The sequence below is a fragment of the Mirounga leonina genome, unplaced genomic scaffold (assembly GCF_011800145.1).
Source record: "Mirounga leonina isolate KUSES-001 unplaced genomic scaffold, KU_Mleo_1.0 Mir_86, whole genome shotgun sequence".
Classification (NCBI taxonomy): Eukaryota; Metazoa; Chordata; class Mammalia; order Carnivora; family Phocidae; genus Mirounga; species Mirounga leonina.
In genome coordinates this window covers 257,037-282,324 of record NW_023270830.1, presented here as the reverse complement: position 1 = coordinate 282,324, position 25,288 = coordinate 257,037, and the positions used below count along the sequence as shown (strand labels likewise).

At 40.2% G+C, this 25,288-nt stretch overlaps 1 long non-coding RNA gene and 2 other non-coding genes across 4 annotated transcripts in view; 2 read left to right on the top strand and 1 right to left on the bottom strand.

The window, feature by feature from the left end:
• The first annotated feature begins 249 nt into the window (after positions 1-249).
• LOC118002916 lies at positions 250-356 on the top strand. Its single transcript, XR_004677225.1, has one exon. It is a non-coding gene; the product is annotated as a U6 spliceosomal RNA (small nuclear RNA).
• Positions 357-1,449: 1,093 nt separating this feature from the next.
• LOC118002914 lies at positions 1,450-1,556 on the bottom strand. The gene has a single exon (XR_004677224.1). It is a non-coding gene; the product is annotated as a U6 spliceosomal RNA (small nuclear RNA).
• Positions 1,557-9,814: 8,258 nt separating this feature from the next.
• Positions 9,815-25,288, top strand: part of LOC118002909 — a 197,579-nt gene continuing 182,105 nt past the window's right edge. For both annotated transcript variants that reach the window (XR_004677216.1, XR_004677218.1), the window contains exon 1: positions 9,815-10,130. This is a non-coding gene — a long non-coding RNA (uncharacterized LOC118002909). The remainder of the gene's footprint in view (positions 10,131-25,288) is intronic.

Below are 25,288 nucleotides of genomic sequence, written 5' to 3'. Positions count from 1 at the left end.
GAACGGCCCGTTACCCAAGGTGCTCCGGGCGCGGCGCTCATTTGCATATACCAACCGACAGGGAAACTCGGCAGGTCGTCGCGGCCCAGCCAGCGTAGCGCCAAACGTGCGAGCCTCGTGGGTGGCTCCGTGTCACCCCAGTTCCCCAAACGTTCCGTGGTCACCGGGGAGGCGCACGCTTCGGTCGCCCTAACTAAGAGAGGTGAGAATCCGCCGTGCCTTATATATGTGGTGGGCGGAGGCTGTAGCGTGCTCGCTTCGGCAGCACATATACTAAAATTGGAACGATACAGAGAAGATTAGCATGGCCCCTGCGCAAGGATGACACGCAAATTCGTGAAGCGTTCCATATTTTATGCAGCTCCCCCAGTGAACTGCCACTGTTCGCCGAGTAGCTCTGAGGAAACGGTACCGGTCGAAATACTTGAATAATGAAATTGTGACATTTTACTAGAAAAATATTCCTGTAGAGCAGTCTATGGCCTGTAAAAGAAGCTGAATTGCACGTGGAAAAATATATGTGCAAACGTGTCGTTTGTACATATCTCGGAAATGGAAAATGTCAACTTGTGCTTCCTTACAGAATTTAGAAATTCTGAAATAGACTTAACGTATGATCTTGTCTCCCTCAACAACATAAACTCCAGAGGCGCCAAGAGTATTGCCTCTGTTGGGTAGTAGAACACTAGCACATGAGTTGGTCCATGAATCCTTACAAAATCACTTCTAAGTTATTAAATTGCTAAATTATGGCTAAATTAATGAATCCTTGTTAAAGGAAGGAAGCAACATTAGTGCACATTTCTTGCGCCTACGACGTGACTGACATTCATCGGTCGTTTTAGACCTGAGTGTAAACGCTCTGTGTCACTGCGAGCTGCATTAAAGCAGGGACTTCTACCAAGGAGTAGCGGTTACACCGGATGAGATCAATGTCGGTGGCCTGTGGATCCTAGAGCTCCAGGACTAAGTGCAGTGGCTAGAAGCGTCAAGCCCATTCGGATCTGCTTTCACGAGTCTTTCTGAGACCGCTTTTGTATGCCTGTTTTCACCTGGCATCTAAGGAGCACTCAGAAATGCTGGTTTGCCTAAATCAGACGGATTCTGTGATGGAAAATTTGCCTAAGAGGAAAGTTGATTGCCCAAACCCAAAACAGATTTTAACGAATGAGAACGAGCGTTCGGATGCAGATACCAGGATTGCCTAGGTCACTTAGTAATAGCAACGTGACGGGCAGCCATGAAGATGCCCGGGGGCCGTGGAGGTCAAGTGTCATCTCCAAGGAGGGAAGATTCCGCGGAAGGCCAGGAGAACCTCGCAGGTGTGCTGGGCTAGTAGCTGCTAGAGGGAATGCTTAATGAAAGTCGCAACAGAGCTCCGGAACGACTTTTCCAAAAACCATTTTTGGTGCTTAATCCGTAGAGTGGCAGTTCACTGGGGGAGCTGCATAAAATATGGAACGCTTCACGAATTTGCGTGTCATCCTTGCGCAGGGGCCATGCTAATCTTCTCTGTATCGTTCCAATTTTAGTATATGTGCTGCCGAAGCGAGCACGCTACAGCCTCCGCCCACCACATATATAAGGCACGGCGGCTTCTCATCTCTCTTAGTTAGGGCGACCGAAGCGTGCGCCTCCTCGGTGACCACGGAACGTTTGGGGAACTGGGGTGACACGGAGCCACCCACGAGGCTCGCACGTTTGGCGCTACGCTGGCTGGGCCGCGACGACCTGCCGAGTTTCCCTGTCGGTTGGTATATGCAAATGAGCGCCGCGCCCGGAGCACCTTGGGTAACGGGCCGTTCGCGGGACCCAGGCCTGGGACTGTGGGCCCTGCGGCCGTCGCGCTGGGCCCGCGGAGCATGCCGGGAGTGGCGAGCGCGGCGGAAGCGCCAGTGCGCAGGGCACCTCGAGGGCCGGGCGAGAGGGGTGTGAGCGGGCCGTGAGGCCGCCGTGGTGCGAAGAGGGCTGGCCGGGCGGTCCCACGCTTTTAGAGCACGTTTCCCATTTAAACTATTACGAGGAGTACTTAAAAAAAAAATAATAATCACCCGCCATTATCACACCTCCAATAGTTAAGGTAATTCCTTAATATCACCTAATATTCACTCTCCGTTCAAATTTCGGATTGTTTCAAAGGTACATTTCATTGTTCGTTTGTCAAATGTACCTACAGGAGACCCCGTCCCACATTGTATTTGGTCGCGATATCGCTAGGTCTCTGTTATCCTCTTCTAACTCCCATTTCTGTTCATGCCACGGACTCATTGGCGAAACGGGATATTTACCCCGTGGACCGGAACAATTCTTGCATTTGGCTCATTTCTTACCGATGATGTTGTTTAACTTGTGTCTCTTTCGTCGGTGTTTCTTGAAAATTTAGTTAGCTGCAAAGGCCTAATTAGATCCTGGTTCCATTTTTTTCGGCGTGCGGGCTTCATTGGTAGGTTGTGTTACTTCTTACTGCATCTCAGCGTAAGGCGCGTAACATCTGGCAGAAGCAGTGGGTTCGGGGGAGGTCATCAGTCTGACCCTCCGTTATAGTTGCCCGGAAATCTTTCATTGGATCAATTTGGTGTACAGTGATGAACGCTGTCCAGGTAGCGGGTCTGGCGGTTCGCTTGTGGGGTTGGTTTTCATCCATGGCTCATGAGCTGTAAGGACCTAAACCCAAGGCGCCTGGTGTCCCAAGTTCTGTGCCCCAAGGAAGAAAATTGAGAGAATAAGACCGGGAAAAGAAATGATTGAAGAGGGTGGATGTTGTTTGAATCTTCGGATCATTCCATCCTTTCCATAATTTAAAGTGCGCTAACAAATTATTTTTAGGCCAGACTGATGTAGTGTTTTTGTTTCCTGACTGCTGAGAGGCTCTTCCGGAGCCATTTAATGTTGTCCTGTGTGCTGGGTCTCTAGGTCCCACCTCCCTCACCACATACCCCTCAGTCACACTTTCTTGTGTACAATCAGTTGGATAAGAAAAATAGCTCCACCCAGCCTCATTCCTGTTTGAAGGTAGACTGATGTGGGGTTTGTGTGTGTGTGTTTCTGGCTATTTCCTGAATGTTGTTTTCTGTCAGGCTATCCCTTTACTGAAAGCCTCATCCAGTAGGACTCATCCAGTGTTAGAGACATTCAGATTTTTAACATCTTAGATTTCCTTAGTCTAGTCTTATTTCTGTTACACAGTTGTCCTTTTCTCCAAACTCTTGTGTTCCCCTACAGTCTTGTTCCTCCTGCTTGTTCTTCCCCTGTACCTCCTCCCATCTACAGTTGCATACCTCGCTAACTGAACACAGTTATCCAGTTCACCTATGCATTTATAATTACTCTCATGTCTTCACAGTACAAATGTGCAACATTAACACTATTCTTTTAAGCTAAAAACACTTCTGCTAAGCTAAAAAAATCTTTAAGATCCCATATTTACATTTTGACAAAAGCAATTCTTGCTCTTATCACTGGTTAGGCATATGTAGATCTCCAATCACTTTCTTAGGGGGAGATAGTGTTGTTCATCACATCTTTGGAAGTCATACAGAAAAGTTAAAAGGGAGGTGGTTTTTTATTTAGATAATCTTTTATTTAGATAATCTTTTGTATCTTCAGTTAAGATTTGACTCTAAAAAAAAAAGTCTCAGTAGGGATTATTAACAAATTGATTTTAGGAGAGATTGATTTAAAAGTTTTTACTTTACAAAAACAAATTAAAATATCACTTTGGGTGGCCCAGTCAGTTAAGCCTCTGACTCTTGGTTTCAGCTCAACTCCTGATCTCAGGATCGTGAGAGCGAGCCCTGTGTTGGGCTCTGTACTCAGTGGGAGTTGGCTTGAGATTCTCTCTTCCTCTCCCTTTGCCCCTCCTGCTTATGCTCTTACTCTCTCTCTCTTTCTATCTAAAATAAATCAATAAATCTTTAAAAAAATAAAAAATAAAATATAACTTTGCGTCTCCCTTTTGGGGAGATGCATTAGACTATAATAAAATACTTATTTGTTGAGAAAAAGGAAAAGATTTTTCTCAGCTCATTGAATTTTTTAATAAGAAAAAACGAGTTTTATTTTTATATTCTGGAACATTTGAACTTTATTACCAAAAATCTTGTCATAATAAATTCCAACCATTTACATTAGCAGTGAAATAAAATAATATCTGTCCTTCTTTAGTGGTATATAAAGCTATGGTGTATCTTACATTCAGTGGAATTTTAGATCCAAAGAGATGTAGTATCTCATTTTCCAGAGAAGGAAACTGAGGCTGAAATAAGTGTGTCATGATGTCCCTGGGCAATACTGTCAGTGGCTCTGTCATCTTCTGAGGTCAAACCCATTGCTCTTTCCACTGTACCACTTGTAGTATTAGTAATACGTTACAAAGAAAAGAGTAAAGACTTTAAGCCTGCTATTTTTACAACCACATTTTTGGATTCTCGTTTGACTTCAACAGTAGTACACACTGATAAGTGGAAAGTCTACCCGTTCTTTTTCTCCACAGAAAGTGATATGACACAATTGAAACAGGCAAAAACCACAAGTCATTTTCTCTTCAGAAATTTTGTTCTAATAAAAAAGAAGAAATTCAACCAAAATCTTCACATTCTCTTGAGTAGGGAACAGATGAATCCCTTAGAACCACAGCATCAATGATGGGCTTTACTTGGTGAACTCCAGCTGGGGAACAGTGGTTATCAACCTAGGCTGTAGGTTGTAATCTCCACAAAAACTTATTAAATACCAGTGCCAGGGATGCCAAAGTGGCTTGGTTAGTTGTCTGCTTTTGGCTCAGGTCATGATCCCAGGGGATCAAGTCCCACCTTGGGCTTCTTGCTCAGCGGGGAGCCTGCTTCTCCCTCTGCCTGCAGCTTCCCCTGCTTGCGCTCTTTCTCTGATAGATAAATAAATAATTTTAAATATATATATATAGTGCCAGAGCCCTCCCCTGAAAGTTCTGATTTGATTGTCCTCTGTTTCTTTCCTCTTTCTCTACTGTGAGCTCTCAGCCTTCACAGATCTGCCTCAGGCTTATCATCTGCCTTCTTTCTTGCTCTTGTCTACTTTCTTTTCCATCAGACACACTGTGCCTCAGGTGAAGCTTGTGTGAGTTCCCCACCGGACCCCTTCCTTTGCTACTCCCTTCCTTTTATGCTCTTCCTCCTTCCCTCATTTTGCACTCATTGAGTGCCCAGTACTTCTTAGTATTTCTCCTAAATGTCTCACCTAGAAAGAACTCCAAGGATCTTTCAAAACTCACCAGTCCTGGGTTTTATTTCTTCAGGGCTCTGCTAGTGAACCCCATAAAGTAAAATACGCTAGCGCCCTGTTTCACAAACTTGCCTAGTGATAGATTCCTAAACCTGACTTCTTACAGTGTCCAGAGGATTAGCCTGTGCCAAGGCATTAAAAGGATGATCCAGCGTATCTCCCAGATGACTTATCTGTGTTTCACAGGCTTCTTTAAATGAAATGAGCAAGTCACTGTGGTAAGGCTGATGTGAGATATTTTTATGCTTGGATTCGTTTCACAGCAACCAGTTCCTTTAATTTGTAGCAGATAACCTCATGTTCTTTTTCACTGAAGGGAAAGAAAAAAAAGGCCAAGAGAGACTATCAGAGATGAGTTTCCTTAATTTCTTGTCCTTACTACAAATTTACCTAACTACACATGCTCTCTCTCCTGTCTTCTGGTTTCAGGGGAGAGGTATCCCTTGTATGGGAAAAACTTGTGCCCAGGTGGACAGCTCCATTGTCTAGACTCCAGAGAATACCCTCCAGGGTTTTCTGATTCCAGTTCAGTGGAAACTCTGTAAATTGTAGATAACTGATAGCAGTGCAAAATAATTCTTGTTAATAGACTTGCAAAATTTGTCCAGACATTCATTTCAACATTCCTTTACTTCATACAGATTTGTGATTTTTTATTTCTCCTTTGAGGTGGTTACAACATCTACCTTCATTGATTAATATATTCAATAAAACCTTTAATCCATGTTCATTTTATATCTGTATGAAAGGCATGATTTTTTACCTTCCTTTAAAAAAATGGTCTTTCCCACCCTTTTCCTTTTTCCCAGCTGTAATTTCTGGATGCAGTTCTGTGCTCCAGGTATTTTAAGAACCAGTTACCTCAGACTTCATGTTGAACAGTGTCACCCTTTGGGTCCTCTCAATACTGCAGGCTTGTAAAATACGCACCAGGCAGGAACCCTGCCAAGTATGGGCACTTTCTTTGTTTTAAAGTTAAACTCTTCATAAGGACTGAAAAAGGGGCTTCTGGCAAGCTCTTCACCATACCGTGGTGGGGTGAGTCTAGAGTGTCATCTGAACAGTGCTTCCTGGGTTCCTCTTTGAATTCTGCCATTTTCAGTATTCTTGTGTCTGAATAGGCCAAGTGATTCAATTGACTGGTCTTACACACAAATTAGTTACAAAGATGAGCTGTTTGTAACACATTTCCAATCATTAAAACTCAAATGTAGAACATTCCTTTAAATGGCAGGATAGAAAACCCACCGTCCACATTATGCACTTTGGGAAGATGTCTATAGTATATGGTGTTGTGAAATTCGGCCTTGCGGGATATCGCTATTTCTTATTTTGATCTATTTTAAATAAATATATGTTATATGTATATATGTATATATATATATTTTTAATTGTCTTTTAACAGTTTGTACGTCTTCTACTGAGATGCCCAATGGATTCACCTAACAAAGGTATACTTTTTACCATGTAAGTACAGCTTTGTGGGGTACTTAAAAACTGAGATACATCTTTTCTGGGCTCTTAAAATGACAGTAGAACTTTGCCGAGTCTCTCTTTTTTCCAATTTTAATATTGTTCTCTATTAATTTTTTGGTTTGTCTTTGTTTTGCTTACAGCAATAAATCATGGCCCACTGTTGGTAATAGTGATTAGGAATTCAGTGTTACAGTCTGACCTTTTGGTGAGCTCTCTGTATGGATTAAGGATTTGTAGAGATCTAGTCTCTGTTGGTGAGAGACAACAGAGAAACTAGTTTGTTAGTTTTGTTTTCCTATTCATCTGTTTGGGCTCAAAACAATTAAGAATGTTGTGTTCCACTAGAAAGGAAAAGAGCTCTCTGATAATCTGAACCAGTAAATTTTTTTGTGCTTCTGTGTTTACTTTTGACTGATAACTGGAATTTTGGAATTAAAGCTATAAACTCTGAATCTTTGTGAATATCATATCTATAATTCAGAAAGGTCTTTCCCTCGTTGTATGAATGTGTAATGTGTTCCTAAATCTAGGTGGTATTAATAAATTAGATTATAAAATCTCCTAAATTAAAGGAGCCCTATTCTGATTGGCTTGCCAGATAAGTGCTTATGTAAATATATTTCTATAATTCTCAGAAAATAAGAAAATGGAACTTAAGAAGTGCTAAATTTAAAAAGTATTTTAAAAGAAACCAGCTCAGAAACATTTTAAGAATTTAAGTTCGTATAATTTAGGTAAATCTTTGGCAAACTAGTTTAACAATTTGATTTAATAAAAACTATTTTTTTTGGTGACTTATCGATGTTATATGTAATACAAGTGTACATTTTTATTATACTTGGATATGTTTTTCTAAACATATACAGGTTTACTGATCAAATAACATAGCATTACTTCTACCTAATGCTTGCTTATGAAAAATGTAAATTTCCTTTTGACCAAATTGATCCTTATTCTGATGAACTTTATTTCATTAGTAATTATGTTCTGTAGTGTGTCAACATGAAGATAAATGTCTAAGCTCTAAGTAACTTAAAATCTTGGATTGGTACTAAATTGGGTTAATTAATGGAAAATCACTGGATACCTACATCATTTCTAAATAAGATTTAATACTAAAGTGGTGGGAGGTGGGAGGGATAGAGTGGCTGGGTGATAGACATTGGGGAGGGTATGTGCTATGGTGAGTGCTGTGAATTGTGTAAGACTGTTGAATTACAGGCCTATACCTCTGAAACAAATAATACATTATATGTTAAAAAAAAAAAAAAAGAAGAAGAAGATAGCAGGAAGGGAAAAATGAAGGGGGAGAAATCAGAGGGGAAGACGAACCATGAGAGACTATGGACTCTGAGAAACAAACTGAGGGTTCTAGAGGGGAGGGGGGTGGGGGGATGGGTTAGCCTGGTGAATGGGTATTAAAGAGGGCATGTACTGAATGGAGCACTGGGTGTTATATGCAAACAATGAATGATGGAACACTACATCAAAAACGAATGATGTAATGTATGGTGATTAACATAACATAATAAAAAAAAGTTAAAAAATAAAGTATTAATTATTAAGCATAATTTTAAATTTATATACCTGAGTGGCTCAGAGATTAAGTGTCTGCCTTTGGCTCAGGTCATGACCTGGGAGTCCCGGAGTCCTGGAATTAAGCCCTGCATCGGGCATCCTGCTCAGCGGGGAGTCTGCTTCTCCCTCTGACCCTCCCCCGTCTCGTGCTCTCTCTCTCTCTCTCAAATAAATAAATAAAATCTAAATTTGCATATACCTTTGTTTCGTATTTCTATATACTATAGAAAGATGATGTATTTGGGTCATGTTCATGAACATGTTCATTTTTGCCACATTGAGAAGTTGTGTAGGGGATATTAGCAATTGTAGAAAGTTGTATTATATGAATTCATGAACTCTGGTAGTCTGATAAAATACTGGGCTGTGACAATTCACATTTTATACCACACTCTCAGTTTTCTCTGCAGAATGGAATTACTTTGGTTAAAAGTTATAATTATTACAAATGGTGTAGACTACACTGAGAGGGAACTGTTTCAGAGAAATATAACTGTATGTGCTTGTATTTTTCCAAGAAAAATACTAGTTTTGTCCTAAAGGAGCTGCATAAAGTGTTTTATAATATTACCTTATTTTTCTTTTAATCTCCTTAGTATCTGTAATGAGGTCTCCTCTTTCCTTCCTGATGTTGATAATTGTGTTTTCAGTCTTATTTTCTTGATCTGTCTGGTTAGAATTTTATCAATTTTATTGTTATTTTATAAAAAACCACAGTTTTTGGTTTCATTTTTTTTTCTATTGCTTGTTCATTTCTATGTCATTGATTTTTGCTCTTTGTTATTTCTTCCTTCTACTGACTTTAGATTTAATTTGCTCTTTTTCCCCTAGTTTTTTTTGGTGGAAATTTAGATTATTAACTTTAAACTTTTCTTATTTTCCAATAGAAGCTTTTAAAGCCATAAATTTGTCTCTAGGCGATGTTAGCTGCTTTAGCTGTACCTCACAAATTTTAATGTGATATTTAATATAAACACGTTTTCAAATATAGTTCAGAATATTTACTTTCCCTTTTACTTTTTTGTCACATGAATTATTTAGATGTTTATTTTTTAGTTTCCAAATATTTGGATTTTCTAGGTATCTTTGTGCTCTTTTTCTAATTCTCTTGTGGTATGATTTCAGTTATTTTAAATTTATTAAGACTTGTTTTATAGCCCTAGTGAATGTTTCGTGTGCATAGAAAAACAATGGGCAGTTGTTGGCTGGAGCGTTCTACAAGGTCAAGTTAGTTGGTAATGTTCAAATCATGTATATCCTTACTGACTTTCTGTTCTTCTTCCATCATTTATTGAGAGAGGACTGATGAAATCTCCAGCTGTAATTGTGGAGTTCTCTCTTTGGCCTTTTGCAGTTCCAGCAGGTTTTGCTTCATGTATTGTAAAACTCTGTTGTTAGATATGTATGCTTTTAGGACTGTTATGTCTTCTTGAGGAATTGGTGCCGTTATCATTATGAAGTGTTCCTTTGCTATCAAAACTACTAAAATTAATCAAATGGACTTTTGATGATTTATAAAAACATTTAAAATAGAAGCACAACTTGTGTTTCTCCAAAGCCACATCCCCTTTCTCCTGCTTTGATTTTTCCCATGGCAACTGTCTCCACCACACAATTTATTTGTTTTCTGTCTTCTCCCACTAGGATAAAACTTCTAAAGAGTAAGAAGACTTCATCTGTTTTGTTCACTGCTGTTTCCCAACTACCTGTCATAACATGTGATCTCAATAAATACTTTCTGAATGAATTCATGTACAAAAAAGCTGCAACGACTGTAAGAACACAGTATTTCCTGACTCTACTCCATTTGCTCCACGGTAAATGGCTTCTGCTTCACACAGGGGCTATTTCAGAAATAACTTCTACATCTTTAGCCCAATTAGTGTCACAAAGCAGCGTTGCCTTGGGTTCTCAGGGTCTCAGGAAGATGTCAGTGAGATAATTCTTTGTTTTAACTTTCTCTTTGTATCTCATCCACTTCTGGCTAGCATTTAGTCCTGAATCGTCCCAGAATAGTGAATCTGAAGGGCAGACACCCAGACCCTGACCCCTCACCCTGGACTCCTATTAGGAGCCTTCACCCCTTCAGGAGGCTCTTTAAGGCCCTCAGATACACTGGACTCTTTGGGCCAGCCTCGCTGCTTCTAGGAATGGTTTTTATATCCCTGATTGTAAGGTGAGTAGGAGCTTGGTTCTGATACCAAGACCCCAGCTACATGAAGCATTTATATTTCCCATGTCCTTATCCACACTGTGGTTTCGTTCCCCCAACCAGTTCTGTTTATTCACACAAGCCAAAGGCTTTCATTGTCCCAGGAAATTTAAGCTTCAATTCTACCAGAAAAACTGAGGCTAACTCATTGTAATATTTGACAATGTAAACTGCAAGCAAAACATTTATCAATCAAATTTTCCTCACAGATTTATTTCTAAGGAGGGAAAAAAATCTCTTTTTAATTACTTGTATGTTTGGGGTATCATGGAAAGATCCCTGGGTCTGATGGTCAGAGTTAAAATCCCAGCTCCACCCCCTGGACAACCCACACCCTCTGTGAAGCAGATAATAGTAATGTCTGTCCTGCTTGCTTCTGTGGATCGACAGAAGGATCTGTGAGAAATGCTCAGGAAAGTGCCTTGTGTATTGCAAAGTTCTACAAGTGGGTAAACTGCTGTTGTCACCATGAGAAGTTTTTCCAACTTTAAGGTTTTCAGTGACTGTACATTTTTAGTCATTAATTCAAGAAGAGCATTTGGGTATTTGTTGCCTCAGAAGCCTTCACTCATCCTGAAGAGTACCTGCCTACAACTCTTAAACTGGAAGAAATAAAACCCAATATCCATTGCCTGTTACCTTGGAAACTAGGAGCATTTCAAAATACTGGTATGGAGGCAAGAGTCTCTCCTCTGCTCTCCTACCTGCCACTCCCCTGCAATATATTCAGTAAACTCCCATCTCCTTTAAAAACAAAACAAAACAAAACAATAATAAAATACTGGAAAGGAAACAATGTAACTGGGAGGAAAAGCACACTTGGGACCAATCGCCCTTTTCCCCCCACAAAGCTTAAAATACTAGGCACCTGTTTAAATATTTCCTAATCAATTTTTTAAACCTAAAAGTTGGATATATTTGAGTTGTGTTTGTTAAATAGATGATGAAGATGAGAAAGGTAAGATCTGTTTTCACCTTGGGGGAAGTTAATGATAATCATGAGTGATGTTGAGCAATTTTCATGTGCCTGCTGGCTATCTGTATGTCTTCTTTGGAAAAATGTCTATTCAGATCCTCTGCCCATTTTTAAACTGGATTGTTTGTTTTTTTGCTGTTATATTTATGAGTTCTTTATATATTTTGGATATTAACCCCTTATTGGATATATGATTTGCAAGTATTTTCTCTCATTCAGTAGGTCGTCTTTTCATTTTTGTTGATGGTTTCCTTTGCTGTGCAGAAGCTTTTAAGTTTGATGTAGTCACACTTGTTTATTTTTGCCTTTGTTGCCTTTGCTTTTGGAGTCAGATCCAAAAATTCATCTCTAAGACTGATGTCAAATAGTTTATTGCCTGTGTTTTCTAAGTTTTATGGTTTCAGGTCTTATATTCCAGTCTTTAATCCATTTGAGTTAAATTTTGTATATGGGGTAAGACAGTGGTCTAGTTTCATTCTTTTGCATGTAGCTGTCCTGTTTTCCCAACATCATTTATTGAAGAGACTGTCCTTTCCTCACTCTACATTCTTGCCTCCTTTGTTGTAAATTAATTGATCATTTATTTCTGGGTTTTCTGTTCTGTTCTATTGTTCTATGTGTCTATTTTATGCCAGTATCATACTGTTTTGATTACTATAGCTGTGTAATATAGTTTGAAATGAGGGAGCATGATGCCTCTGGATTTGTTCTTTTCTCTCAAGATTGCTTTGGTAGAATTCACCAGTGAAGCTGTCTGGTCCTATACTTTTGTTTGTTGGGAGGTTTTTGATTACTGACTCAATCTCCTTACTAGTAATTGGTCTGTTCAGATTTTCTGTTTCTTCCTGATTCAGTGTTGGAAGATTATACAATTCTAAGAATGTATGTATTTCTTCTAGGTTGTCCAATTTGTTGACATAATTGTTCATAATAGTCTCTTATGATCCTTTGTATTTCTGTGGTATCAGTTGTAACTTTTATTTCTGATTTTGTTTATTTGAGTCTTCTCTCTTTTTTCTTGCTGAGTCTAGTTAAAGGTCTGTCAATTTTGTTTATCTTTTCAAAGAACTAGCTCTTAGTTTCATTGATCTTTTCTATTGTCTTTTTAGTCTTCATTTCATTATTTTTGTTCTGATCTTTATTATTTCCTTCCTTCTACTACTTGTGGGCTTCATTTGTTCTTCTTTTTCTAGTTCCTTTAGGCGTAGGGTTTGGTTATTCATTTGAGATTTTTCTTTTTTTCTTGACATAGGCCTGTATCACTATGCACTTTCCTCTTAAGAACTGCTTTTGTTACATCCTATAGATTTTGGTATGGTATTTTCATTTTTTTCTAGGTATTTTTTTATTTCTCTTTTGATTTTTTCATTGACCCAGTAATTCTTCAGTGACATGTTGTTTAATCACCACATATTTGTGATTTTTTTCAGGTTTCTTTTTGTAATTGATTTCAAGTTTCGTACCACTGTGGTTGGAAAAGATGCTTGATATGATTTCAGTCTTGTTTTATTGAGACTTTTATGGTGGCTTAACATGTGATCTATCCTGGGGAATGTTGCATGTGCACTTGAGAAGAATGTGTATTTTGATGCTTTTGAATGGACTGTTCTGTATATATTAAGTCCATCTGATCTAATGTGTCCTTTAAGGCCAATGTTTCCTTATTGGTTTTATGTCTGGGTAATCTACCCATGGATGTTAGTGGAATGCTAAAGTCCCTCTACTATTATTGTATTGCTGTCAGTTCTTCCTTTAGGTCTGTTAATATTTGCTTTATATATTTTGGTGCTCCTGTGTTGGATGCACATATATTTACAAACATTTTATCTTCTTGTTAGAATGACTCTTTTACCATTATGTATTGCCCTTCTTTATCTTTTATTACAGTCTTTGTTTTAAAGTCTGTTTTATCTAATATGAGTATAGCTACCCAGCTTTCCTTTCATTTCCATTTACACAGAATATCTTTTTCTGTCCCTTTACTTTCCGTCTGTGTGTATCCTTACATCTGAAGTGAGTCTCTTGTAGGCAGCATATAGATGGGTCTTATTTTTTATGCATTCAGCCATTCTTTGTCTTTTGATTGGAACATTTAGTCCATTTACATTTAAAGTAATTATTGATAGGTATGTATTAATTGCCATTTTTAAAATTATTTTCTAGCTGTTTTTGTAGTTACTCTATTTTCCTTTTTTTCTTACTCTCTTCCCTTGTGGTTTGATGACTTTCTGTAGTGTTTTTAGATTCCTTTCTCATTTTCTTTTTTGTAACCACTGTAGGTTTTTGCTTCATTGTTACCATGAGGTTCACATATAACATCCTATGTATGTAACATTTTATTTTAAGTTAATGACCACTTAAATTTGAACTCATTCCCAAACTGCATTTTTACTTACCATTCCACATTTTATATTTTTGGTGTCACATTTTATATCTTTTTACTCTATGCATCCCTTAACTAATTATTGTAGTGTTAGATAATTTTATTACTTTTGTCTTTTAACCTTCATTCTAGCTTTACAAGTGATTAATATACTATCTTTACTGCATATGTACCTTTGCCAGTGAGATTTTTACTTTCATATACTTTCTTGTTATTAATTAGTGCCACTTCTTTTGAGCTTAAAAATGTCCTTTTAACATTTCTTGTAAGGCCAGTTTAGGGGTGATAAACCCCTTTAGCTTTTGCTTGTCTGGAAAACTCTTTATCTCTCTTTCAATTCTGGATGATAGCCTTGCCTGGTAAAGTATTCTTGGTTGGAAGTTTTTCCTTTCAGCTCTTTGAATATATTCATGTCACTTCTCCTAACCTGCAAAGTTTCTGCTGAAAAATCTGCCAATAATCTTATAGGGGTTCCCTTGTATATAACAAGTTGTTTTTCTCTTGCTGCTTTTAAGATTATTTCTATAATGTTTGACGTTTTAATTATACATGTCTTGGTGTGGCTCTCTTTGGGTTCATCATATTTGGAATTCTCTGTGCTTCTGGGACCTGGATGTCTGTTTCCTTCTCTAGGTTAGGGAAGTTTTCAGCCATTATTTCTTCAAATACATCTTCTGCCCCTTTCTCTCTGTCATTTCTTTCTGGAACCCCTATAATGTGAATGTTATTCTGTTTGATGTCATATAGGTCCCTTGAGCTATCTTCACTTTTTAAAATTTCTTTTTTTCTTGTTGCTGCTATGTTAGGGTGAGTTCCATTGCCCTGTCTTCCAGATTTTTGATCTTTTCTTCTGTTTCATCTAGTCTGCTTTTGACCCCTCTAGTATATTTTCCAGTACAGTTATTGTGTTCTTCAGCTCTGGGACTTCTATTTGGTAGTTTCTTATATTTTCTATCTCTTTGTTGAAGTTCTCATTGTGTTCCTTTATTCTTCTCCTGAGTTAGGTAAGCATTTTTAAGACTGTTACTTTGAATTCTTTATCAGGTAGATTACTTATCTCTGTTTCATTAAGGTCTTTTCTGAGGTTTTATTTTATTTTATTTTTTTTATTTGGAACATATTCTTTTATTTCCTCATTTTGCTTGACTCTCTGTGTTTGTTTCTATGTATTTAGGCAAAACTGCTACCTCTTCCAGTCTTGAAGGAGTGGCCTTGTGTAGGTGATGAAACTTATCGTTCAACCTTGACCTAGCACGTGGTTGTCTCTCGAACCTTTGTGACTGTCTGTGTAGCCTGATATATTCTGAATAGGTTCCTGATGTTGAGGGTGGGTCAAGACTTGTCAGTGATCTGAAGGAAGGATCTTATTTAGCACCTAGTTTGGGGCTGATTGGAAGCCAGACACTCAAGCAGCAGCTTTTAAAGTATAAAAATATATACAGTCCTGTGGAGTCACAATCTTAAACCCTGCTGGCCTTCAGACCAGGAGATCTAGAGGTGTTCCTGGTGACAGTTGTGAAAATCAGGGCTCCAGATGAGTGTATAAGCTCTTTCCTGGGAGGTATCATTGATCCATGGTGAGGCCAAGGAAGTACACAAGGATGGTGTCTGCCAGAGCACATCTGTAGCTTCTAGATGTGTGGCAAATCTGAAGCCTGTCCCTCAGACTGAAGCTCTAAGACAAGTAAATAGGCCTTTTTCACAGGGCAGGTTTTTAATCTGTTGTCTCTGAAATGCCCTGGAGGTAGCAGTCTGCCAAGAACTGTCTTTCTGATTGTTACAGTCCTGTGGAGCCCAGAAATGCGAGCATCCATCAGGGCTGAGCAATCAAGAGGCATCCTCTGTGTGTATTGCAGGTGTCTGCCAGTTTTAGTGAGGCAACTAGAGAGTGTAAGGGGTGAAGCACACTCACTGACTTCAGCAAGGCAGTGGGAAAATGCCTTGACTGCATGTGCAAGCAGCTTCAGTTACAGAGTGGGAGAGTGCCTTGTCTATGTGTACCTGCCAGCTCTAGCAAGGGAGTGGGAGAATGCCCAGCACACTTGCATTGGTTGGCCCTAGCCAGGAAGCAGGGGTGTGTTGCAATGCCCTTGCTTGCCAGCTTTAGTAAGGGAGCATGACAGTGCTGTGACTGCTTATGCTTGCCAGCCCCAACCAGGGAACAGGGAACAGGAGTGCTGAAACCTCTTACCCCTGTGGACTTAGCAAGGCAGTGGGATGGTGCTGCATCTGTATGCACCTACCTGTGCTAGGAGGATAGAGAGTACAAAAATGGCATCTACCAGAGAGTCCCAGTTGTCTCCTGTCCCTCCAGCAGATGCCTTAAGATTTGCAAATGAATCTCCTCACATGTCGTCAGGCACTATTCAAACTACTGCTGTTATAGTGAGTCCTGGGGTAAGACTGCATGCAAGTCATTCATTCATTCATTCATTTTTAAGGAGGCTCCATACCCAGTGTGGAGCCCATTGTGGGGCCTTAACTCACAACCCTGAGATCAAGACCCTGAGATCAAGACCTGAGCTGATACCAAGAGTTAGACCCTTGACTGACTGAACCACCTAGGCACCCCTGCATGCAAGTCCTTTAAAAGAAGAATCTCCGTTACCTATAGTCCTTTTGGTCCCTTAAGTGAAAGCCCTGCCAGATTCTTTGGGGATTGGCTTTCTGGTGTAGGTCCCAAGGGTACTTGATGTGGACACAAACCCCTTACTCCTCCAGGAGAAGCTCTGTATTTTTGAGACCTCTCCCCATCGTGGCTTGCTGCAGAGAAGGTAGGGGTTTTGGCAAGACTGCATCTCTGCTCCTACCCCACTTGATTGGTCCTTTTATCATTTATTGTGGAGGAGCTGTTCAGCTAGTTTTCAGTTCTTTTTCAGAAGGACTTGTTTCATATGTAGTTGTAGATTTGGTGTGTCTGTGGAAGGAGATGAGTTCAGAATCTTCCTACACTACCGTCTTGGACTGCTCCCACCCCCGACTCATTTAATCCAGATTCCTGGATTGTGATTCAGTAGCTCTGGAGAGGAGCCCTAGAATCGGCATTTTAATAGGCACCTAAGGGATTATGATGCAGGGTTCTGTGGGCTACTGGGAATCCCTCTGTCTTCCAGCTGCTGACCTGATTTTTCTCTTTTATCTTAGGTTCAATGAGCCTAAAACTAACCTTCCATGAATAGATAGAGATTTCTCTTCTCTGTCATCATTCCCAGACCAGTTTTATAAATGTAATCATTGTTGGGGCACCTGGGTGGCTCAGTTGGTTAGGTGTCTGCCTTCAGTTGGGGTCATGGTCTTGGGGTCCTGGGATCAAGCCCAGCATCTGGCTCCCTGCTCAGTGGGGAGTCTGCTTGTCCCTCTCCCTCTGTCCCTCACCCCCACTCATGCACATGCTCTCTCTCTCGCTCTGCTCTCTCTCAAATAAATAAATAAAATCTTTTAAAATGTAATCATTGTCATCTTTGTTCTTCCATCTTTCTTCTCTTTCCTTCTTCCTCTTCCTCCTCCTTCCTTCTTTTTCTTCTCTCTTATCTAGTCATTCATTAAGTCCTATTGTCTCCTTTTCAGTTTTCATTTATGTTACATTTCATTGTTATGGCCCCTCCTCCAAAACCCCCACCCTCACCAACTCACACCTGGACTATCCAAAAGGCTTCTGGCTTATCTCTTTCTTCTTTAATCCTTCTTTCACATAGTGGACTATTGTTTTGTACAAACATCATTTTTATCATGCCACTCACCTACTCAAGAATAAGTAGTGATTTTCTGTGTTCCTTATCAGAACTGAACTTCTCTCCCTAATATTTTTTTTTTAAGAGGAGGGGAGGGGCAGAAGGAGATGGACAGAGAGAATCTTAAGCAGACTCCATGCCCAGCATGGAGCCCAACGCGGGGCTCGATCTCACAAACCTGAGATCGTGACCTGAGCCAAAATCAAGGGTCAGACGCTTAACTGACGAGCCACTCTGGTGCCCCTCCCTAATATTTTATATTATTTATCAACTACATTTCTCACTATTCCAAAATTATGTATTTTTAGTCTCTGAAATAGTGCCTCTAGTCCACAGTTTTTTTACTCTTGCCTTTGAGTATGTATTCTCAAAATATATTTATTATAAACTTCCATGGACAGAGAACCACTTTGTTGAAGGGGACTGTTGATATATTGACTACATTATTATAAATCCCTTCCCATAGAGAAGGGCTAGGGAGGAAACCAAGTGGACTAATGGACTGATTGGATGAGGACTCTACACATTTTATTTTATCACAGATATAAACTTCCCTTTGGTGCTTTCCTTAGATTAAATTTGGTTTCTCTTGCTCAGTGAACTTTTAGAGGAGGTAGAGTACCTTTTAATATACTACCTATTGGTGAAATTCCCCTAAAGCTAAATGGCCAAAATTTTAAGTCAATATATAGATTGTTTTGAACACCTTAAAAATATTTCCTGTTTTGAGCAGTTTGTATATTTAGTTAAACTGAATCTACTAAGGTAAAGTTTTGACATGTTTTAATATTAGAAACCATGATCCAGAAATTCTGGAGAGATAGCTGGTCACTCTCTTAATAGATCTTTTGCTCTTTGTATTCCAGTCCTTTGGTGTCTCTGGTAGCCATAGAGAAGCTCATGTTAGAGATGGTTTAAGTACTTGATAAGTCAACATATGTTTCTTTTTAGAGCATGTATCATTGAGGTTGACCCCTGTCCATCCCCTTGAGAAAGACAGTTCTCAACTTCTTTTCACCATAGCATCACACCCCTAAGGGAGACCCCTCTTTCTGACAGTAACAGAGATGTACTAAATCAATTCTCAAAATATCTCTCCCTTTTCTCCTCGCTGGGTAGATGGTATTATTTGAAAAAGTTCCTCAGGTGGTTCTGAAACCCCCACCCATTCTCCATTGGGAATCACAGCTTTTATATATCCTTATTGCACCTTCCTTAATATACTAAAATTTATTGGCTTGATCTATCAGTTTCTGAAAGATTTGTGGTAAAATTTACCTCTGTATTTATAGTTCTGAAAAAGTATTCTTTCTCTTCTGTCACTTTTGTTTTATATAATTATGTGCTTATGAGTTCAAGATTGTTACATCTTTTCAGGATGGTATTTTTTTTTTTTTAAGATTTTATTTATTTATTTGCGAGAGAGAATGAGATAGAGAGAGCATGAGAGGGAGGAGGGTCAGAGGGAGAAGCAGACTCCCTGCCGAGCAGGGAGCCCGATGCGGGACTCGATCCAGGGACTCCAGGATCACGACCCGAGCCGAAGGCAGTAGCTCAACCAACTGAGCCACCCAGGCGCCCAGGATGGTATTTTTTAAATCCTTATGTAGTATACTTCTTCATCTGTCTTAATGCTGCTGCATTAATTTTTATATTGTGTGATATTAATATTGCTAAGTATGCTTTCTTTTGGTTAATATTTGCTCGACATATCTTTATCTCTTCATTTTCATATGTTTGATGTGATTTTTTTAAAATTATGTTTTCTTGGGGTGCCTGGGTGGCTCAGATGGTTAAGCGTCTGCCTTCAGCTCAGGTGATTCCAGGGTTCTGGGATCGAGCCCCACATCGGGCTCCTGGCTCAGTGGGGAGCCTGCTTCTCCCTCTCCCTCTGCCTCTCTCCCTGCTCATGCTCTCTCTCTCTCTCTTTCCCTCTCTCTCTATCTCTGTGTCTCAGATGAATAAATAAAATCTTTAAAAAAAATAAAATAAAATTATGTTTTCTTATAAATAGCATTATTTGGATCTTAAAAAACTGATCTACACTCTTATCCCATTTTCTAATAAGTGGTTTTAATCTGGGGATTGGTAACATTTTACTATAAAAGACCAGATAGTAAATACTTTTGGCTGTGTGGGCCATATATATGTATCTCTGTTATAACTACTCAAAAATAGCCACTGACAGGACATAAATGAATGAAGGCACATGGCTGTAATTGGCCTGCTAGGCATAGTTTGCTGGCCTCTGGGCTTAGTCCATTTACAGTTTTGTGATTGATAATATATCTGGACTTCTTTCTGTCATCTTATTTTGTGTTTTTTATTTGCCGTCTATTTATTACCTAGGGCAGTGCTACCTGAGGTTACAGATGAACCAAAAATAATTCTTATTTTTATGGTTAAGGATTAAGTATAACCTTATTATATTTTTGTCAGTTTCTATATTTGTTGTCCTGGATTCTTTCTTGCTTAAGTGCATTCTTTAGTTTTTTGTTTGTTTGTTTTTTTAGTGAGAGTCTCTGGGTGGTAAGCTCCCTTAGTCTATTATACCTGAATAGCTGGGTATGGAATTCAAGGTGGGTAATTATTTTCTCTTAGTATGTGGAAGATATTACTCCATATTCTTCTGGGATTGATTATTGCTGATGATACATCTATTGTCAGTTTAATTGTCATTGCTTCAGAGGAATCTGTCTTTTCTCTCTAGTAACTTTTATAATGCTCTGTAGTTTGACCACACACTATGGTTGTGGATTTATGTTTATTGATTCACATTGCCTCTCAGAGTCCTTTTTTAAACTGTGGACTTTTTTCTTGAGTTCCCCAAAATTATTAGCCACTAACCATTTGAATATTGCTTGTCTCCCATTAACTCTTTGCTCTTGTAGAACTGACTAGATGTATTTTAAAACTTCTCAATGTATTCTCCAGGTCTCCTAACTGCCCTTTCATAATTTTTTTCTCTTTCTCTGTGGTTTGTTCCCAGTGCAATTTTTCAATTTCCTAATCCTCTTTTGAGTGTGTACAGACTTGAGGTGATCTCATCTATTAAGTTTTTCAGTTTCTTTATTTTTCATTTATTATATGTTTCCTCCACCTCCTCTAATTTCATTTGTGCCTATTTTTGTTTGAGTTTTTAAATGAATGTTATTCCTTCCTTTATCTCTGAGGATTCTGAAAATACATAAACACTTTTTAGATTGTTCTGTTATTTTCGTTTGCAACATTGGCTGACTTTCATTAGTTGTCTTTTTTTATTGAGAGATTCTCACTTTGTCTTTCCCTATTTCTTCACTCATCCCTCCCTGAATGGTTGTCTCTACCCCAAATCCCTTGGGACCCCTGTTCAGAACCAGGTATGGTATGGGTGGTTGGAGAGTTCTGCCCTGTGTGCTACCGAATCGGTCACAGGTCCAGTCCCTGCATTCACGGACAGCCTTGATCAGGCCCTCACTCACATCAGCTTGATTTCAGGATTGTGCTGGTTTCCTCCTATCTCCTTAGGTTTGTAGCATCGAGGGAGGCTTAACCTCAGGCAGCAGCTGCAGAACCTCTCCTGTCATGGGTAGGGTGGGTGGGGAACACTGGTCCAGCCCTGATTTCCCACAGTAAGCCTGGCTCAGGGCACCTGCCTTGTGCAGAGCGTCTCTATCATCCTGAATCCCCAAGAACTAAAATCAGTTGGGTCCAAGGAGATCATTACCTTGCTTTAGAGCACCCCTTTTAAATATCTTCTTTTTACATTTTATCTATTTATATTTGGAGCTGTGGTAGGAGTGGTATGGTTCCATTCTGCTTCTTTTAGGAACCATTCCACCTTGATCTGAGAGCTTTCTCCTATTCCTTTTGATTCTTTCATTGGTGACTGTACTGCTCAGCCCATTTTTCACACCTTACATCATTGTTGAATCCTCACACTCCCCTTGCACTCAGAGGAAGTAAGCATGAATTGTTCTTGGTAATTTTTCTCAGAGACAGATGGTGATGACTGAGCCTGCTAATAGGAGTGAGTTGGGTCTCAGGGGCTGTGTCTAAGTGAGGGCAGGACATGACTGGCTTGAGTGTGAATTCCGGCAGGGCTACCATGTTCCTTCCACCCTTGCTCCTCCCAACATCTCTGTCCTCAGCTAGCCTGGCACAGACTGATGTCCCAGTGCACAGAGGGGTGTGAGAAGGCTGTCTTTGGTTTGGGCTGACCCAGACTTGATACCTGCCACCTTTTCTGACACTCTATCTTGAACCTAATTAGTTTTAGCCCCTGAGCTATTGGGATGGGGAAGCTTTGTGTGGCTATGTGTGGTGCATTATACCTGAGCACAGGAAGCAGTGGGGGCAGAAATCATGCCCACGTTCCAGCCAAGCTGTGCATCCACAGGGCTGCATTCGCCCAGAGTGAGGGCCTTCCAATTTATACATAGTCTGTGCTGGCCATACATGGATGCATCTGTAGGTTTCTCATGACCTTGGAGAAGATGGTCAGGCTGTAAACCCCTTGATTGCCACCCTTTGAGAAAGAGTGTTGTTGAACCCCATACTGGGGATCCTTTTCCACCGGGCATGATGGAGGGAGGGTTAGGGCCTGGTGCCAAGTTGTTGTACCACCCAACTGGCTGCTGGAAGAAGCTCCACAGGCTGGGCTTCCTTATTTCAGTGTAGAGCTGGCAGATGAGGCACCAGGCTTCCCCTTTTATATGGGTTAGGCCTCAGATATTTTCTCCAACTAGTGACACCCTCAAACTGCCAAGTGGCCAGAGCAGGTCCCAGCCTTTCTTCCCTCCGTGGGCCAGCTTTTTGTGCACAGTGCCCTGACACCTTGGGCATGGATCTAATTCCTCCCTCCCCACCCTGCCATCTTGCCAAGTTATGCAGCTATTTCTGGCCATAAAGCTATAAGAAGTTGGCCCCAGGGAAGGAGTTGCTGGAAATCCAGCCCTCGGTACGGGAAAGTCATGGTAAATGTCACCTTGCAGTGCTGCCGATATACTCAGTATTAAGTAATCTTATAGCTTGACTCCTTCTCAAGGGACACATCTATGCTAGTGCGTAAGATAACGTAGAAGCAGTGGTTTCTAGAACCAAATGCATACTTTCTTTAGTTTCTTAATTTTTTTTTTTTTGTTTGCTTGTTTGTTTGATTTTGTTTGACTGATCCTCAGCATCCTTTCTACTTTTTATAATTGCCAAAACTTGCCAGAGAATTCCTTCAGAGAGGCTTAGGAGATGACAGAAGGAAGCAGAGGCTCATCTGTAATAGAAAGAAAAGCAGCAATTATGGAAAGGATGGAGGAAGTGAGAGAAAGAAAATCAAGGAAAAGAGACTGGGAACAAGTTCAGTCCAAGGGTTTCATGTGTTTGGTAGATTTGGGTTAGAAGTCACATTCTCAGGAATGTCTTGTGCTAGCCACTGTCTCTGAACCCAGTTAGTAGGAACAAGGGGATGAGATTCAGGAACCATTAGGAATCTGTCTTACAGCCGGGGTATGGGAGTCAGGGAGTCAGCCTATCAAAGCTAAGACTTAGAATTGTGGAGGCTTTTGATGAACTGCTCTCCTAGGAAGCATTTTACTAGGCAAGGCAGTTTACCAATGCCGGGGGCGGGGGGCGGTGGGCAGGAGGGCAGCATTTATGTTTGGAACAGGGCAGTTCTTCCTTGTGTGGGAAGCTGTTTTCACGTAGGCACTGAGAGCATTTGGAAGTCTGTATATGCCTTCATGATTGCTATGAAAAAATATCAACCATGGGCCCTTGGACATGGTAGAACAGCAATAGACAAAATTCCTAGAGAATTAAAGGGGTATGGATTCCAACATCATGAAATTTATCAAATTATCTATAAAAGAGAATCTCTGGTGGCTGTTTCCACTCAGACCAGAGAAATCAAATGCAGGGATATGACTGTCATTGGCACCATGGGAGAGATGTAGGAATTACACTTAAGAACGAGGGAGCAGAAAGTATGTTCTTATGATTGTGGCATTCAGAGAGCAGGAGTGGAAGTCTGTAGGTGGATTATAGACTGTGTAATGAGGATGGAACTTGAGACCCACCAGAAAAGCAGGTTTCCATGAGTGTGGCCATTTGGGATGCTGGGAAACCAGAGTCTGGGAGAACTTTCCTACATTGTGCCCCTGCTTTATTACACATCTGTTTCACTTTTCTATTTACTTGTACATCCACTCCTCCTCTCTTACCCCTACCATTTTACCACTTACAGTAATCCTTCCCTCTATCATCTTGCAATGCTACCTGCTCTAAGGTATTTTTCTCACCCATTGGAAAAAAAACAGAGTTCCTATCGTGTTGTGGGCTTTGTGCATTTCACATGTATCATCTCATTTCCTGGTTCCAGCAGTTCCATGAGGTAATTATGAGGGAGCTTTCAGGAGATATCCAAATGGGGTTTAAGGTCCCTGGATCTGACTATGTAAGGGTGTTTTCATTTCATAGGCACAGAGGGTACTGATGAATTGTGACCACTATTTTTTTTCTCAAAGATTTTATTTATTTATTTGAGAGAGAGAGTATGAGCATGGGGAGGGGCAGAAGGAGAGGGAGAGGGACAAGCAGATTCCCTGTTGACTGGGAAGCCCGACACAGGGCTCGATCCCAGGACCCTGAGATCATGACGTGAGCCGAAGTTGTGACCACTATTTTTAAATGAGATTGACAAGGGTCACTACAAGAAGATCCTGCAAACTCTTCTTTCACTAAGGGAAAATAAGTAACAGATGCTTTGTTTAGGTTCTTTTAAGTAAGCAAACATGTCTGGAGTCAGGTTTGAATCAATGAGTATCAGTAGCAAGTCAGGGAATGTTGGTACCTTTCTAGGCAGGTGTAATGAAATAACATTCTTTGCCAAGGAGGATCAAGGGTTGAAACTTGTATTGTTGAATCCCCGGAACACACCCTGGTTCAGGAGAGACTTGGAAGGCTGAGTAATTTATTTCTCAGTGGTGACCCTCAGCTGGCCAAGTTGTAGCAAACTTAGTTATTGAAGTTCTATTTTCCAGCTAAAGACAGATGGACCCTTTGATCTGAGATATTTTGCTGTGGTCAGAGAGCTCACAGTCAAAGCACAGCCAGGTACCGTGAGCAGAGGCAGTTTTTGTTTGCCAGAAATCCCCCCGATGAAGTTATATAATCCAGAGCATCTGATCCAGTGAAAGATGGGAACAGTGAAGTAGCATAGAGATCCAAGGGGCTTCTGTTTGGGGTGTTAGAAGATAAGTAGTGGGACATGGGAATAGGAGAGAGAATGAACGTTTGATACCATTCATGTGGGGCTGATGGGAGAAAGAAATTCTCCCTGACCAAACGATCAGATCATAGAGTTTGAGGGATAGGTAGAACTTAAGCACATGAGCCCCTCATTGTATGGAGAAACTGAGGCCCCAAGAGATTTTCCAAGGCCATACAGCTGGGAATGGTTAGAATGGGATTCCAATCTATGTCTTCAGACTCTAACTTCACACTATGTGGAGTTGAGTTTATTTTTGTAAGGTTCCTAATTTAGTCCTGCATCTGATATGGCCAAGTGAGTCTCTTGTTTCCTTTTATGAAGACACAGGCTATAGATATGCTATTATTTCCTTCTTAGTAATGGTGCCTGAAGCTCATAAGTTTACACACCAGGTAATAAACCCCCACTCATGGTCTAAGAGAAAGGTTGA